Here is a 14,586-nt window from a genome sequence, read left to right on the forward strand (position 1 = left end):
TCTTTTGCGAATAAGTTAGCCACCATATTTGCTAGTCGCTTGCTGCAGCTCCACTCATATTTTACCTTGCCATACCCATAAGCTCAAATAGTCTTGATCGCGAGGGTGCGAGATTGCTGAGTCCCTGTGGCTCACAGATTACTATTACACCAGATGCAGGGCCTGATGATTCCGCTCCAGGAGACGCGCATGAGCTCAAGTGGGAGTTTGACGAAGACTCTCAATGATACTATGTTTCCTTTCCCGATGATCAGTAGTGGTGCCCAGTTGGGGGTGAACGGGACCGTTGTCGCATGTTGGGTTCTCTTTTATTTTTGCGCCATAGTCGGGCCTTGAGTGTATGGATGATGTGATGTTATTTATGTACTTGATTGACGTGGCGAGTGTAAGCCAACTCTGTTATCTCCCTTTTTTATTATCATACTACATGGGATGTTGTGAAGATTGCCTAACTTGCGACATATGCCTTTAATGCGATTATATCTCTAAGTCGTGCCTCGACACGTGGGAGCTATAGTCGCATCGAGGGTGTTACAAGTTGGTATCAGAGCCTTCCCCGACCTTAGGAGCCCCATTGCTTGATCATTTTTAGCGGCCGAGTTGTGTCTAGAAAAATGTTTTGAGTCTTTAGGAATTATATATCGGAGAGTTTAGGAATTCTTTTTACTTCCCAGTCTCCTCATCGCTCTGGTAAGGCATCCTGACGTAGAGTTTTGACTCTTCTCTTCTCAAATTTCACTAAAAAAAATTTAGGATCACGCGGGTATCTTGGAATCGTTCCGATGGTTTTATGATGAGAACATTGTCTTGGTGCCTCCTGTCAGGGGTTTAGTGGAAGTGTCCCAGGGAGTTGAGCTCTGAGCTGTTGTCATCATAATTTTATCGTTGCAGTTCTGGAATACCTGAGTTTAGTACGCCGACATCGAAAATCTCTTTTATGCAGTTCATTGGTGAGATAACCTCGACGCCACCCAGTACTGGGGCGGGAGTTCGGGAGTATCGCCATAACTTGTATAACGGATGCTTTTCGAAGGTTGAGGTAGATGGTTTCCAAAGGTTTCTTGGTTATGTGTTGAAAGATGGATACAGCTGGATGTAGGATTTGCTAGTTTGGGTGAGATATTATGCTTCCCATGTATGCCCAACACCTGATTGCATAACCGGAAAGGTTCGGGAGTTTCATAGGTGGGAATTCTAGTAGCTCTAGTTCTTCTTCCACGGATATTGGTTTGAGATTGGGATTTCTTACCGATTATTCATTCTTGATATGTACCTTGTTGATTTATTTCTCTACCTTAACTCTACGTGGCTTCTCAATTTATGGATATGTGACCATTTCAAGAGAAATGCATTCGTTCATTTTGTTCGGATGTGAAGATTATATGTTGCAATTTTCATTCCGTTGGATTCAGCTTCAATATTTTACCCATCATGTGCTAATGCTGGTCAACCTCTTCAGGATGGCTCCTCCAACGCGCACGACTCCGAATCCTGATCCGCCACCACCTCCACCTCCTCCAAAGGCATGGAAAGCTGTGATGGCCGCAACCAATGCAAACACACAACTGATCATGCAAATTCTTCAAGAGCGCAATCAAGGCAGTCAAGGGAATCAAGGCAGCAATCAGAGTCACTTTGCTACACTCAACCAGTTCCTTGCTAACGGGCCAAAGACTTTCAGCAATTGTGTTGAGGCAACCGATGCTGGTGATTGGCTTGTGGACCTGTGCAAGCATTTCGAGTGCAGTTACGTCAGGCCTGAGGACTTTGTCAAGTTCGCTTCCTTCCAACTCAAAGATCAAGATGCAGAATGGTTCCAGAAGTACAAGGACTCCAGAGGTGGACGTGTTATCACTTGGGATGATTTCCGTTGAGATTTCCGAGCTCGTCATATTCCCCAGAGCGTGGTTGAAAGTAAGAGTGAGGAATTCCGCAATCTGAAGCAAGGCTCTTTGTCTGTCTATGACTACAACAAGTTGTTCCAAAAGCTCGCCCACTTTGCCAAGCAGGACGTCCCTGATGAAAAGAGCATGATATATCAGTTCAGGGGTGGTCTCAGAGAAGAAATTCAGCTCGCTCTTGTCCTCTTTGAGCCCTTGAGATACGATGAGTTCTACAACATGGCACTGAAGCAAGAGGCTGCTCAATTGAGGTGTGATGCTTCCAAGAAGCGAGTCAGAGATGTTACTCCTTCTTCCTCTACTCAAGTGGCCAAGCAGCAGAAGTTTTGGCTTCCTCCTCCTCCGTTCCGTCAACCGTATCAGCAGAAGAGCAAAGGTGGCAGTGGTTCTTCCCACCCACCCAACCCTGGCTTTCAGAACAAGACTTCGTCTCAACCTCCAAGATCGAGTGCTCCGTATCACCGTCCGCTTTCAGAGGTCACGTGCAACAAGTGCCAACAGAAGGGTCACTATGCCAACAAGTGTTTCAACCAGAGGCGTCTTCCTCCTCCTCCTCTTGTCAGATCGGCAAATACAGCTGTGGTCAAGCATAACCCCAAGCATGCCAAGGTCAATTTGATGAATGCAGCTCAGGCAGAGGTCTCGTCAGATGTGATCATGGGTAACCTTCCTATTAATGATATTCCTGCAAAAGTTCTTTTTGACACTGGTGCATCGCATTGTTTCATCTCGAGACCTTTTGCATCTAAGCATGATTTTGTTACTCAAGTGTTGTCGAAGTCGTTGGCTATCGTCTCTCCGGCCCGTCAAATGACATCTCGAGTATGCGTTCCGGATGTTACTATCACTTTGGGTGACTATAAGTTCTTGTCCTCTCCAAATGTTCTTGGTGACTCGGATATTGATCTTATTCTTGGGATGGATTGGCTTTCTAAGCACAAGGCTCAGCTTGATTGTGTAGCCAGGCAAATTCAATTGACTCATTCATCTGAGGATGTAATTGTCTTTGCCGCTCGTGATGATACTATCCATCTGTTTTCTCTCAATGAGAAGGGTGAATTGGACGCTATCTCGCAAATTCCAGTCGTTTGCGAATATCAAGACGTCTTTCCAGAAGAGCTTCCAGGAATGCCTCCGCACCGGCCAGTTGAATTCGTTATTGATCTTGAGCCTGGCACGGAACCTGTGTGCAAACGTCCTTACAAGCTCGGACCTGAAGAGTTAAAGGAGCTGAAGAAGCAACTCGATATGCAAGAGAAAATGGGTCTCATCCGGCCTAGTTCTTCTCCATGGGGTTGTGGTGTTCTTTTTGTGAAGAAGAAGGATGGAACGGACCGACTTTGTGTTGATTACCGTCCAGTGAACAAGAAGACCATCAAGAACAAATACACACTTCCTAACATCAATGAGCTGTTCGAACAACTCAAAGGTTCCCAAGTTTTCTCCAAGCTTGATCTCCGTATGGGTTATCACCAGATTCGCATTCGTGAAGAAGATATTCCCAAGACAGCATTCAGAACAAGCTTTGGTTCATATGAATACACTGTCATGTCTTTTGGCCTCGCCAACGCTCCTCCGACATTCTCTCGCATGATGAACTTCATCTTCAACGCCTACACCAATGACTTCGTTTTGGTCTATCTCGACGCCATTCTGGTTTTCTCGAAGAACAAGGAAGATCATGCCAAGCATTTGCGTTTGGTCCTTGATAAGCTCAGAGAACATCAGTTCTATGCCAAGTTCTCCAAGTGTGAATTTTGGCTTGATGAGGTTCTTTATCTTGGTCATATCATCTCTGCCAAGGGCATTGCCGTGAATCCTGAGAAGGTGTCTGCAATTGTGAATTGGGAACCTCCTCAGAACGTGAAGCAACTCCGTAGTTTTCTCGGTCTCGCAAGCTATTGCCGAAGATTCGTTGAAAACTTTTCTAAGATCGCGAAGCCTCTCTCTAATCTTCTCCAGAAGCACGTCAAGTACATTTGGTCCCCGGAGTGTGACATTTCTTTCAACACTTTGAAAGAGAAATTGATCACTGCTCCAGTTCTGACTCCGCCTGATGAATCCAAGCCGTACGAGGTCTTTTGTGATGCCTCTCTCCAAGGTCTTGGCGCAGTATTGATGCAAGAGAAGAAAGTTGTTGCTATACATCTCGCCAGTTGAAGCCTAATGAGAAGAACTACCCCACTCATGATCTCGAGTTGGCGGCAGTTGTGCATGCTCTTTTGACTTGGAGACATCTTCTATTGGGAAGAAAAGTGGACATTTTCACTGATCACAAGAGTCTCAAGTACATCTTCACTCAGCCTAATCTCAACCTCAGGCAAACTCGATGGGTCGAAATGATTCAAGAGTATAATCCGAGTATTGAGTATACTCCAGGCAAGGCCAATGTCATTGCTGACGCATTGAGCAGAAAGGCTTACTGCAACAGTCTGATTCTCAAGCCTTATCAACCCGAGCTTTGTGAAGCTTTCCGCAAACTTAACCTGCAAGTTGTTCCTCAAGGTTTCCTCGCCAACCTTCAAGTCTCTCCTACCTTAGAAGAGCAGATTCGCCAAGCCCAGCTTCTTGATGCTATGGTGAAAAAGGTGAAGATTGGGATTGCCAAGAGTCAGTCCAAGTACAAGTGCTACCGCCTTGATGACAAGGACACTCTCTTCTTCGAGGATCGTATTGTTGTACCCAAAGGTGACCTCCGTAAAGTGATCTTGAACGAGGCTCACAATTCTCTCCTCTCCATCCACCCTGGGAGCACGAAGATGTATCAGGACCTTAAGCAAGCTTATTGGTGGACTCGAATGAAGCGCGAGATCGCTCAATTCATGAATGAGTGTGATGTCTGAAGAAGAGTGAAGGCAGAACACCAAGGGCTAGCAGGTCTCCTCCAACCTCTTGCCATTCCAGAATGGAAGTTTGACCACATTGAAATGGACTTCGTGACTGGGTTTCCAAAGTCCAAGCGTGGCAATGATGCTATATTTGTTGTCATCGACAAACTCACCAAAGTGGCTCACTTTCTGCCTATCAAAGAGTCGATCACTGCAGCTCAATTGGCGGAACTCTATACCTCTCGTATTGTCTCTCTGCACGGTATTCCTCAAGTGATCTCTTCAGACCGTGGCAGCATCTTTACCTCGAAGTTTTGGGATTCTTTTTAGAAGGCCATGGGCACTAACATCCGCTTCAGCACAGCTTTCCATCCTCAAACAAGCGGTCAAGTCGAGCGTGCCAACCAGATTCTTGAAGATATGCTCAGGGCTTGTGCGATCTCCTTCGGCATGAAGTGGGAGGATTGTCTTTCTTATGCTGAATTCTCCTACAACAACAGTTTTCAAGCAAGTTCGGGCAAGGCCCCTTTTGAAATTCTGTATGGCAGGAAGTGACGTACCCCTCTCAACTGGTCTGAAACCGGTAAACGTCAGCTTTTGGGTAATGACTTAATCATAGAAGCAGAAGAAATGTGCAAAGTCATTCGTGATAACCGCAAAGCAGCCCAATCCCGCCAGAAGAGCTACTATGATAGTAAGCACCGTGATTTGGCTTTCGAGATCGGAGATCATGTTTACCTCCATGTCTCTCCCATGAAAGGTACTCGTCGCTTCGGTATCAAAGGGAAGCTTGCCCCTAGATACGTGGGACCTTTCAAGATTGTCAGCAAGAGAGGCGACCTCGCCTATCAACTCGAGCTTCCTTCAAACTTTGCAAATGTGCATGACGTGTTCCATGTCTCTCAGCTTCGAAAGTGCTTCAAGACTCCTGACCGCACCGTCAACTTCGAGGACATTGAGCTCCAAGAAGATCTCTCTTATCATGAGCACCCAGTTGCTATTCTTGAAGAGACTGAACGCAAGACTCGCATCAAGTCAATCAAATTTCTCAAAGTCAAGTGGTCACACCATTCCGACCGTGAAGCTACCTGGGAACGCGAGGATCACCTCCGTTCTGAGTACCCAGCGTTCTTTCAGTCCTAGATCTCAAGAGATCCTTTCATGGTGGTGGAGTGTTGTAACACCCCGGATGTAACTTTCCCAATTTCTACTCCACCTCTTGCCGTTTCCGGCGTTAAGTTATATTTATTTCCTCGGGTTCGGGTCTTTGTCTCCGTGTGTTGTTATCGCTGTCATGCATCTCATATCATGTCATCATGTGCATTGCATTTGCATACGTGTTCATCTCATGCATTCGAGCATTTTCCCCGTTGTCCGTTTTGCGTTCCGGCGCTTCGTTCTCCTCCGGTGGTCATTTCTAGATTTTCTTTCGTGTGTGGGGATTAAACATTTCCTGATTGGACCAGACTTGCCAAGCGGCCTTGGTTTACTACCGGTAGACCGCCTGTCAAGTTTCGTACCATTTGGACTTCGTTTGATACTCCAACGGTTAACCGAGGGACCGAAAAGGCCTCGTGTGTGTTGCAGCACAATACCCCTCCAATTTGGCCCAAAACCCACCAAACTCTGCTCCATGTCCTACAGCGTTCGATCACGATCGCGTGGCCGAAAACCGCACCTCATTTGGACTCTCCTAGCTTCCTCTATGCCTATATATACCTCCCTCATTTCCAAATCCGGACGAAACCCTAGTCCCCCTCCTCCTCCAGCCGCCGAACAAAATCCAGACGGCCGGACGTGTCCGCCCGACACGTCCGACCCAGCCGCCAGCCGCGACGTGTCCCTTGCAGGACCGCTTCGCCGCCGCCGCCGCTGAGGCCCGCCGAGCCCAGTGCGGGCCCCCGCGGCCCAGTCCCTCGCCCCGCCGCCTGGCTCCCCGACGCCGCCGCCTCGCTCCGCCGTCGCCGGAGCTCGCCTGGCCGCCGCAGCCACTCGCCACCACACGCCTCCGCCGCCCGGCCGCGCGCCGCGATGCCGCCGCCTCCGGCGCTCCGGTGGGCGCCGCCCGGAGCCGGCCTCGCCTCCCCTCCGTCCGGCAAGACTCCGGCCGCCACCGTCCATCGTCGCCGGCGAGCGACCTCGCCGGATCCAGCCTCGGGAGGCGCGCCCCGATCCAGATCCGCGGCAGCTACAGTAAACCCTAGGAGATGTTGATTTTTTTTACTAACTCCCGAAATTGCAGATCCAAGTGCCTCTGTTCGGGGCCCCGTAACTTTGCATTCGTAGCTCCGATTTAGGCATATAGCATATCAAAATGTTCATCTCAGAGAGTACATCATTTTATTCCATTGCATCATTTTCATTTGAGCTCATATTGATGCCCGAAATTCTGTTAGAAGAGGGCTACTTAAGTTAATTGTCAGATCTGTTACTCCGTTTAGCACTTTTGTCATTTTTGCCATGATTATTGTGTGCATGATATACCCGTGAGTTCTACATGTGTTTGGTTAAGGGTTTTGTCATCTCTCCAAAGGGGCAACCCATGTATTTTTAGGATGTGTGTGGTGACTTGTGCAAGCTTGCAAAGTGAGGCACCCGGTAAATCTGTTTTTAGGGACTTAGTGATTTCACTAAGTCCATGGATTGTTTATCTCATGATGCCATATGTTCTTGTTGTTTCCTAGTGATCCGTGCCTCTTTTGGGGATGATCAGTAAGGGAGTTTTGTTAATCTTGTAGTGCTATCTCCATCCATGTCTTTGTTTGCAATTATGGAGCACCCTAGCTTGAGTCAATCGAGCTCTAATTTTGCATCATTGTGAATCTGGGCAGATCGTCAACTTGTTTGCAATTTTGCCGATGTTATTGTAGTTGATCCGTGCATGCTATGCTATTGTTCTTGCCATGTCTAGCTAGTGTTTTGTGCCTTCTTTATGGATGTATGCTTGTCTTGCCATGACTTGCACCGTGGTGAGTGCATCGAGCTCGTAAACATGCCTTCGTGAGTTATGTTTCAGCATGTCACAGTTTTCACTAAGACTGAAAACTGATTATGTTTTTGCTATGTTCACGTGCTTGCAATTGTATTTTCTGATCCCTTTTGGCTCAAGGTCACTAAGGGACTTTTGTTAAGCTTGTTGAGTAGCTCCATGCCATGTCCTTCCTTGTCATGTTCAGGTCCTGTAGCATATTGTTTTGTTGCTCCGAAGAGGGCTATATGATCTGAAATTCCAGACAAGTGTTAATTTCACTAAGTCTGAGATCTGTTTGTCATTTGCATTTTTGCCATGCTTGTTTGAACCTGTTAATGGATGAATTGGCCGTAGCTCAGTGCTAGACTTTTGTTAAGCATCTTGTGTGCATCCCTGCCATGTATTTTGTTGTCATGTTTGGGTGCTGTAGCATGTTCATCTCATTACATTTAGATGCCTACTTGCTGTAAATCGCAGACCGGTGTCAATTTGGATTCGCTTGCCATTTCCAAATCGTAACTCCGATTCCGGCGTTCTTTATATCGTTTTCAAGAGATTTCATCTCATATTTCTAGTGGCACCCTTGGAATTCCAAGTTAAGGCCAGGTTCATGCATTTTCCTGTCATATCTTGCATTTTGCATCCCGCATCGCATCCCGCATAGCATATCGTCTTTGCATCGTGTTGTTTGAGTTTGCACGTGGTTGATTGTATCCTTGTTGCTTGTTTGTCTTGTTTCGGTAGAGCCGGGAGATGAGTTCACTAACGAGGAGCCCGTTGAGTTTGCTTTCGAGGATCCAGTCAACTCTGACAACTGTGTAGGCAAGATGATCATACCCTCGAAATCACTACTATCTTTGCTATGCTAGTTTGCTCGCTCTTTTGCTATGCCATTGCTACGATGCCTACCACTTGCTTGAAAGCCTCCCAAATTGCCATGTCAAACCTCTAACCCACCATTGTCCTAGCAAACCGTTGATTGGCTATGTTACCGCTTTGCTCAGCCTCTCTTATAGCGTTGCTAGTTGCAGGTGAAGATTGGAGGCCGTTCCTTGTTGGAACATTTTTTATTTAATTGTTGGGATATCATTATATTGCTATGTTATCTTAGTGCATCTATATACTTGGTAAAGGGTGGAAGGCTCGGCCTCTCGCCTAGTGTTTTGTTCCACTCTTGCCGCCCTAGTTTCCGTCATATCGGTGTTATGTTCCCGGATTTTGCGTTCCTTACGCGGTTGGGTTATAATGGAAACCCCTTGATAGTTCGCCTTGATTAAAGCTTTTCCAGCAATGCCCAACATTGGTTTTACCATTTTCCACCTAGCCTTTTTCTTTCCCTTGGGTTCTGCAGACTCAAGGGTCATCTTATTTTAACCCCCCCGGGCCAGTGCTCCTCTGAGTGTTGGTCCAAACTAGAGCCCCTTGCAGCGCCACCTCGGGGAAACTCGAGGGCTGGTTTTAGTTGTACGGATTGCTTATCTGAGTGTGCCCTGAGAAAGAGATATGTGCAGCTCCTATCGGGATTTGTCGGCACATTTGGGCGGTGTTGCTGGTCTTGTTTTAACCTGTCGAAGTGTCTTGAGTTACCGAGATACCGAGTCTGATCGGAACGTCTTGGGAGGAGGTCTATTCCTTCGTTGACCATGAGAGCTTGTCATGGGCTAAGTTGGGACTCCCCTGCAGGGATTGAACTTTCGAAAGCCGTGCCCGCAGTTATGGGCAGATGGGAATTTGTTAATGTCCGGTTGTAGATAACTTGAACCTTAACTTAATTAAAATGAATCAACCGAGTGCGTTACCGTGATGGCCTCTTCTCGGCGGAGTCCAGGGAGTGGACACGGTGTTGGAGTAATGTTTGCGCAGGTTGCTCTCTAGTTTCTCGCTCGTGCTTTGCCTCCTCTTCTCGCTCTCTTTTGCGAATAAGTTAGCCACCATATTTGCTAGTCGCTTGCTGCAGCTCCACTCATATTTTACCTTGCCATACCCATAAGCTCAAATAGTCTTGATCGCGAGGGTGCGAGATTGCTGAGTCCCTGTGGCTCACAGATTACTATTACACCAGATGCAGGGCCTGATGATTCCGCTCCAGGAGACGCGCATGAGCTCAAGTGGGAGTTTGACGAAGACTCTCAATGATACTATGTTTCCTTTCCCGATGATCAGTAGTGGTGCCCAGTTGGGGGTGAACGGGACCGTTGTCGCATGTTGGGTTCTCTTTTATTTTTGCGCCGTAGTCGGGCCTTGAGTGTATGGATGATGTGATGTTATTTATGTACTTGATTGACGTGGCGAGTGTAAGCCAACTATGTTATCTCCCTTTTTTATTATCATACTACATGGGATGTTGTGAAGATTGCCTAACTTGCGACATATGCCTTCAATGCGATTATATCTCTAAGTCGTGCCTCGACACGTGGGAGCTATAGTCGCATCGAGGGTGTTACAATATGTTTCTGCTTCTAGGCTACAACACCAATTTATCTATCAGTCCTGTAAAAACATTTTTTTTCACAAAAAACTGTTTTAGGGACATAATAAGCTGGAATAAATGTTCAATAAACTATCAGGCTTCATATATTGGTTAAGCACAGATAAGAAATTTCAAACAGAACTTGCACTGGGCAAAATGGTCAGACTACAGGAAAACACCTCGCAGATTCTTGTACAGAGTGCATATCAACATATTTTGGCACCGAGAAGAAGATTCAAACAATGATTCCATGAACTAAGAACCTGCAACCCCAATCCTGGTGAATATCCTCTACGATTTTATTTACGACATAGAAAACAAAATAGGAGTTCAGACCTCAGCGGGAGAGTAGCGAAATCGGCCTCATAGCCGAAGAGAGGACGCATGGCCAAAAGCCCAAAATTGCAAGAGATTGCTCTATGACCTTGGCATCGGGGATTGCTCATACTTCAGCAGTAGCTGTAGTGGGTGCCCATGATAGAGAGATCGCTTCTCCTCCTTGCCCACCATAAACAGAAATAGAGACGTCGATCCTGGGTTGATTAGATGAAATAATCATCATAAAACTGTAGAATCGACATGGAGGGTCAAAGTAATTTGCTTAAAGTTTTCAGAGAACAGTATGTGCAGTATGTAAACTGTTAGAAACACTATTACGCTGATGTATAAATCTAAGTAGTAGACATGATTGGTACAGTCTACATTCATATATGAATTGGTGATTGTGTATCTTATTTCTCCTACGTTTGTCCCATCTCTCAAACCGTACAGCAAGAATTGTTTGTTCAAGAAACGATGCCAATTCAACTCAATATAAATTACCTACAACTAATAAGAAACGATGAAGCAAAGTTGAATACATCTTCCGTATTTTTGTTAAAAAACATGAATTGATGAACGTATACAATTGGTAAAGAGGAGAGATTAGTGGAGAATCACATGTATAGCGCTCTTGGCCTTTTTGACTTGACTCCTTTGAACTCAAACTTGATACGGCAGCATAACAGGCAGGATGACGGCGTTGACGACCCTATGTGCAGGTGCCAGGTAGTAAAGTAGGTCCACCTTGTATGTTTGTTTTGTAGATACATGGTTCTTTTCACTATGAATGTGGCTGGGCATTGGGCGGTGAAGAACATAGAGAGATCAGAGGCAACAATGGGCACACATTGATTTTTTCTGCTATGCTTCTTGATGTACAGAAATGGATGTTTCCTCTTCTGGTCTCAATTAGCCCCTAAAAAGGATCTGATTATTCCAATGGCTTCTTCTTTTTCTGCTTGCACACTTGAGAGTTGGGTGCCCTTCGCCTTCGATGTCCGACGCGACTGTGTGTTTGACAGTCGGCTAAACCATTGATGGTGCCGCAATGCAATGCATCTTGAACATATTCAGGCATGTATGTAAACTGCTATCTACAGTAGGGCCATACTATATTAAAATCATCAAGTACCTTGTACCAAGTAAAGAGTAATCATCAAAAAAATATCAAGCACCAAGTAAAGAGTATTACCAAGAATCGTGCCAAGCTTTCTACCCAACTTGCAGCTTTTATCTCCCCTGCTTGGGTATGTATGCAGACCCAGAATAGTACAGCTTGGAATTCAGCAAGATGCATTGCATAGTTCAACCAAGGAACAACCGTTGGCATACCCATCTGCATGCTGGAAGCCGGAAACGACCATCAATCCAGCTTCTTCCTGAAAAACAGAGCAGAGAAGAATAGAGTAGAGATATAACGGCAGATACACATGAAGGTTGGCTTATCTACTTGGAGGTTCACGACGATGTCCGGAGGAACACGGTGTGGTTAAGATTTGGTGACAGAGGATGTTGGCCAGCGCGAGCTGTAGGAGTCAGAGTCGAGGCACTGGCCGATGGGAGAGGAGAGCCCCTCCGCTCGTCGGAGGAGCCACGTTGCTATGGTTGGATCGTCGGAGGAGGGGCGGCCTGCCTCGCCTCCGCAGGCCGGTGTCAGTCGGTGCCCTCCGCGAGGAATTCTGGGTTGGGGAGGATCTTTGGGAGATATGAGACCTCAGGGGTGGAGAGAGCCGGCGAGTTCGGGACGGCGGCAAGATCTGGCCTTCTAGGGAGGCAGAGAGCAACGGCGAGCCGGCGGCTGGGACTCCGTTGTGGGCTGGCGGTGGGGGCTTACGGTGGCGGCTGCAAGGGGATTTTTTTTGAGTCGCTGCAAGGAGATGGGAGAGAGAATAGGCCTGAGAGAGAAAAAGGTAGGACAGGTGGAAAATAAAATGAACCGCTTTTTTCATTTGCCCGTGGCTTAGTGGGTAATTTCTGTTAAATTCGATTAATCTACACCGTAATAACTCGATCCCGTTAGATTAACGGCTCATAATTACTGATTAACGCAGTAATTTCTAGGGAGTCACAAATTAGTATAGGTATAGGTATAGATAGATAGATAGATAGATAGATAGATATGGGCCTAAGCCCATCCATAATCCAACAATCCCCCACCAGATCTCGAGGCACATAAGTTTGTCAATTGTTCCAAACAATGTTTGATATACTAGAATTTTCAGTGGAGACTGTTAAGTTGAACTTCCACCAAGAGCAACAGGATTAGACTTCTTCACAACTGAACAATGGACTATGCCTTGAATTGTCAGTTTGGCGTGCAGAAGTTTCGCCTATTGTCAGCTGATACGTGGCTGCCGAAGGCTGAACCCCATGGGTGGAGCCTATCAGTCATACTCCGTACCTTCTCATGAGCTTACTAGAGATTGCCCAATCTCATAGACTGTGACCAGCAGTCGAGCTCACATAGGTGTGTTGCTCCAAAGAATGCTCTTTAGGTTAGCATCTTGCTTACACAAGCTTTGGAACACATTAAGATAAAAGTCATCCTGCCTTACAGAATTGAGAGTATTGTGCATCTCCAACGGAGTGGGTTAATTAAGGATACTCTCCTTAGTTGACCACTGGATTGTTTTCCCAGGTCCTAATTCACGGGATCTCCGATCACATAGGTTGGGTTACCCCCATGGCAACTTACGTGGGTCTCATACCCATCTCCCTCGATGCATTTTCTATCACAATCCGTGATAGCCCTTTCATAAAAGGGTCTGCCAGATTCTTAGCCGTATGGATATAACCCAACGCTATTACTCCGGAGTTTCTTGATTTTCTGACAGATTTCAATCTTCTTCTTATGTGCTTTGTGGATTTCATGTTGTCCTTTGAACTCTTAGCCTTGGCAATCACTGTTTGATTGTCACAGTTCATAAGGACAGACGGCACTGGTTTATCAACCACTGGCAATTCCATCAAAAGCTCTTGAAGCCATTCTGCTTCGACGCATGATGTGTCTAATGCTGGGAGTTCTGCTTCCATAGTCGATCTGGTTAAGATAGTTTGCTTGCAAGACTTCCAGGAAACAGCACCGCCACCAAGTGTAAAGACATGCCCACTAGTGGCTTTCATCTCATCAACATCAGATATCCAATTCGAATCACTATACCAATCAAGTACCGTCGGGTACCCAGAATAGTGAATTCCATAGTTCGCAGTACCTTGCAAATAACGCATCACTCGCTAAACAGCATGCCAGTGCACATCTCCTAGATTGGAAACAAACCGGCTCAGTTTGCACACAGCAAACGAGATGTCAGGACGAGTAGCACATGCTAGGTACATCAGTGAACCAACCACTTGAGAATATCTCAATTGATCTACAGTCATGCCTTCGAACTTTCGAATCCACACGCTAGGATCATATGGTGTTGCAGAAGGTTTGCAGTCCGATTATCCAAAACGGCTCAAAATCTTCTCAACATAGTGGGATCGTAAAAGTGTAATTCCACCCTCAGAATTTCTCAGTAGCTTGATGTTCAGGATAACATCAGCCACACCCAGGTCCTTCATCTCAAAGTTGTGAGATAGAAAAGACTTGACCTCCTCAATGACCTTGAGGTGGGTCCCAAATATCAGTATGTCATCGACATACAGACACAGTATAACTCCTTCGCCCCCACCATAGCGATAGTATACACATTTGTCAGCTTCGTTCACAACAAAGCCAGAAGATGTCAGAGTAGTGTTGAACTTCTCATGCCATTTATTAGGCGCTTGTTTCAGGCCATACAAAGATTTCACTAGCTTACACACCTTACCTTCCTGATCATTTACTACAAAGCCATCCGGCTGTTGCATGTAAATTTCCTTGTCTAGCACTCCGTTAAGGAAAGCTGTCTTAATGTCCATCTGATGAACGAGAAGACCATGCGAGGCAGCCAAAGCGAGTAACACTCGAATGGTTGTCAGTCTAGCCACAGGTGAATAAGTGTCAAAGAAATCCTCTTCTTCTTTCTTTGTATAACCCTTGCCCACAAGCCTAGCCTTGTACTTCTCAACAGTACCATCGGGCCTAAGCTTCCTTTTGAACACCCACTTACA

Source organism: Triticum dicoccoides, chromosome 7A (assembly GCF_002162155.2).
Source record: "Triticum dicoccoides isolate Atlit2015 ecotype Zavitan chromosome 7A, WEW_v2.0, whole genome shotgun sequence".
Lineage (NCBI taxonomy): Eukaryota > Viridiplantae > Streptophyta > Magnoliopsida > Poales > Poaceae > Triticum > Triticum dicoccoides.